The following is a 3972-nucleotide window of genomic DNA, read 5'->3' on the forward strand; positions in this document are numbered from 1 at the left end:
CCTCTCTCCTTCCTGCGCGGTCACAAACAAGACGCGCGTAATACAGACGGGTATTTAGAGTCGCTCTGTAATTTGGGGGCCACAATTTGATTCATTTATCCGCACACTGTTATTAACCCTGTGGAAAAAGAGATGTCAGCCGCCATTTCAGCCAGCAGGACATCCGCGCTTTGTTTAAATGCACTAATTACGCGCATACATTAGAGGGGGGAGGGAGGAACGGATGGATGGAATAGCCTGGGCGCAATTTTCACATTTCCAATTTGTTTGACGCGCAGGTGAAGAGACAGGGCCGCCTTTCGTTCCAGGAAAAAAGAATAAATCAAATCCGCCTTCTTTTTTATTTTCACAACATCCTAACCTGATAATATCCAGGGGAAACACTTCACTTCTGGGCTTCTTTGTTTGTTTGTTCCCAGCGCGCAGACTCTGCTGTCCCTTCTGTTTGCAGCCTTTTCGGTGTCATGCGTTTTTATTTGTAACATATTAAAGAAAACAGATTATTTAATGTGCGTAAAAGCGGCGTCTCGGGTGTCTCAGACCCTCGGAAGGCCTTAGAAGCGCACAGATGAAGTTCATCACTAAGTGCTGGGCCTTGGCCTGCAGGTCATTCAGATGGCGCCATCTCCTGGTGGCAAACCCGAACTGCTCCGGCTCACAAAACGCGTTTTACGCCCGTTTAAAAACAAAGGATGAAGGCGCAGGATTGTCCGTGTATGTTAGCAAAATATCCCACGAACCTCTGGACGAATGTGAATGAAAGTTTCTGGAAATATATCTGTCACCGATTAACTTTTGGAGGCAACCCGATTCAACATGGCTGCCACAATCCAGCTAATTTAACATGTACTGAGCTAAACCTCTGCGTGGTAGTAGCCGAGACTGATCCTCGACATACATGCTGAGCGCTAACAGGTGTTTGTTTAACATTTTGTCATTAACTATTTGGAGTCAACTCTGTCTGTTAGCAAAATATCTCATGGGCCACACAACGGATTTTATTGAAACTTTCAGGAAACAATCATCAGGTGTATCTTTGCAGGCGATTAACATCCGGAGCCAATCCGACTCAAAATGGCCTCCCCAGCTAATTAATTTAAGCCAACCTAAACATGACAGTAACTTAATCAGTTTTACAGATATTGAAATCAAATTTGGTGTGGTAGTAGCTGAGAGTCATTCTTGACACCTACTCCGAGTGCTGCTCATTGTGTGCGATCTTAGCTTAAAACCTTAGCATTAACTGTTGGAGCCAACCAGTTTTTGTCTGTTAGCAAAATATCTCACGAACCACTGGGTGGATTTCATCGAAACTTTCAGGAAACCATCACTGGGTGTACCTTTGATGGCGATTAAAATTTGGAGCTAATCCGATTCAAGTTGACCAACTTTAGCCGACACATACATGGCAACAGCTCGGCAGATTTGACAGCCATTGAGCTAAGATTGGGCGTGGTAGTAGCTGAGAGTCAATCACAACATTTACTCTGAACGTGTTAAAGGTTTGACCAAAAAAGCTACAACATAAGATGATCTGAGGCGGGCGACATGCATTTCTTCAAGGACTGCTAATTATTATGTTTATTATAACTCCCCTTTCCCCCCCTCCAGTTATTTAACTTTAAAGCCACATTGTCACTGCTCTCCGCACGCGCGCCAAGTCCCAGCCGCGCGCGCCAGTCCCCAGCACGCGTTTCAATAAGGCGCCGGTTATCCTCCACCCAGCCTCGCGCTCTGACATAATTGGACACTTGGTTCGGCTGAGAGGCCGAGCAGCAGCAGCAGCAGCCGAGAAAGGAGGAAGGAGGAGAGGAGGAAGAAGAGCGCGAGCGCGCGCGCGCTCGGAGAGGAGGGAGGCTTTTAAGGCGCGCGTAAGCAAAGTTAATTAGCGGTTATTAACAGCCCGCATAATGGGAGCGAGAGGGAGTCAATTTAATGACTTTGTTAGCGCGGGTTCAGAGCGACAGGCGATGATCGAAACAACAAAGGCGAGCGTGCACGCAGCCATCATCCGTAATTTCCAGCGGTAATGCGGTCTGATCAGAAACAAAGGGTTCTAATTTCGTTCAACCGACTCGATAATTTGTCCTTATGTAAGGCAAATAATTAATGACTTAATGCTTCAGCAGAAGTAGCTTTCTTTGAGAGGAGGGGGGGAAATCTTAGAGGCCTCGTTTTGCTCGGGAGAAGGTGGTTGCCTATAAGGAAATCAATTTCCCAAGCCTGTAATTATTTGCATCATGAATTTAAAACGTGGACGAGCGCCTTTGCTCCCGGTTAGTGTGCAAACAAGCGAGTCTGTTGGGGGAGAGAAAGAAAAGAAAAGGAGGGGGGGGTTCCAGAGCTTCTTCCGTCAGACATGCAGACATGCTCCCTTTCCTCCAAACCCCACAAAGGTCACTGAAATTACTGAAACTGACAAAAGTAACAAAAGAAAGAAAGTGACTGAAATTAAACTAATGAAAACCGGTTGTTGCTTTTGAATTTTGGCTCACCAGACTTGTATAAAAAAATTAAAAAACAAGCTGGCCTTGGCAGAAAAGATGGCACTCCAACATGTTTTGTCCACAGGGACATTTTAAACTAAAGGTCCTGTAATCAGCATCCGAGGTGGCTTCAGTCAGCCAGTCTGCCTATTGGGATCCTGGTGTGAACCAGACTGGACGTGGAGGACAGAAAGCTGAGGACAGGGTCGTCTCAGGAGCTCAGAAAGACAACGACTGAGCAGCAGGGTGAAGCTGAAGGCTACAAGGCCGTCTCCCAGCAGCTGGATGTTCCGGTGACGACAGCTGCACACGTTAGGTTAAGGTTAAGAGGAGACGGATGATACGAGGGGCAACCAAAGAGCCCAGAACGACTTCCACAGAGATTACAGGTGAACTCCAGGGTCAAAGGTCATCAGTGTCACATCAAGCATTCATTGCTGTTTGAGCCAAAGTGGAGTTAATGGAATACGATCAAAAGAGCCAGACTGAAATGTGCCAAAATGCATATTGAGACGCCTCAGAGCTTCTCTGGGAATGTCCTTTGGACAGATGAGACAAAACTGGAGCTTTTTGACAACAAGTCAACGAAACCTCAAGACTATCAAGGCCTTCTGGAGTGAAATGTGCTGCCCAGTGTCAGAAAGCTTGGTCTCAGTCGCAAGTCATGAGTCCTCCAACAGGATAAAACACCCAAGAATGGGTCAGGACAAAACACTGGACCGTTCCGAAGTTCTGAGCCCTGATCTAAATCCTGTTGAACATCTGTGGAAGGAGCTGAAACATCTGGAGTAGGAACCCTTCAGACCTGAGACAGCTGGAGCAGTTTGCTCAGGAGGAGTGGGTCAAAATACCTGTGGACGGGTGCAGAAATCACTTGTGCAACCAAATATGAAGTTATTTTTATCAAGAGCAGCTTCATTAGGTTTAAAAAAATAATAATAATTCAGTTGAACCAGAATTCAAAAGCAGTGATTTTCAGTAAATCCTTTCCTTTTAGTCAGTTTCAAGTTAGTTCAGGGACTGTTGTGGGTTTTTCTTTGTTTACAAACAAGTTAAAAAATTGTATTAAATATGTCTTATCATCATGGAACGCAAAGGAAAATACGCAAAATGTAAAAGGACCAAACCGGACCAGGAGTGCACCTGATTACACCTTCTGAGTTCTCAGCCCTCATGTCTGTGTCTTTGACATACTGCGAAAAAGTATCCAAGCACCGCGCGTCTTTATGCACGAGTCCCCAGATATTCGGAGTCAGAGAAGAAAGGGCATAAAGATGTGAGCGCTGTTATCGATTTAGACGGGGGTAGGAGCTGCCTGCGGGCCACTCTCGGATTCATAACAGGTGGATAGGTCACCCGCAGGAGAGCGGCAATTTTCGCAGCCCCCATTGTCTCCTCTGATTACTGCTTTGATCACAGGAATCAAGAGCCCGACACTCTCCCGAGAACCCCACCGCAAGGTCCGGCTCGTGAGCTGAAGAGGTCA

This window comes from Kryptolebias marmoratus, linkage group LG21, assembly GCF_001649575.2.
Source record: "Kryptolebias marmoratus isolate JLee-2015 linkage group LG21, ASM164957v2, whole genome shotgun sequence".
NCBI classification, from domain to species: domain Eukaryota; kingdom Metazoa; phylum Chordata; class Actinopteri; order Cyprinodontiformes; family Rivulidae; genus Kryptolebias; species Kryptolebias marmoratus.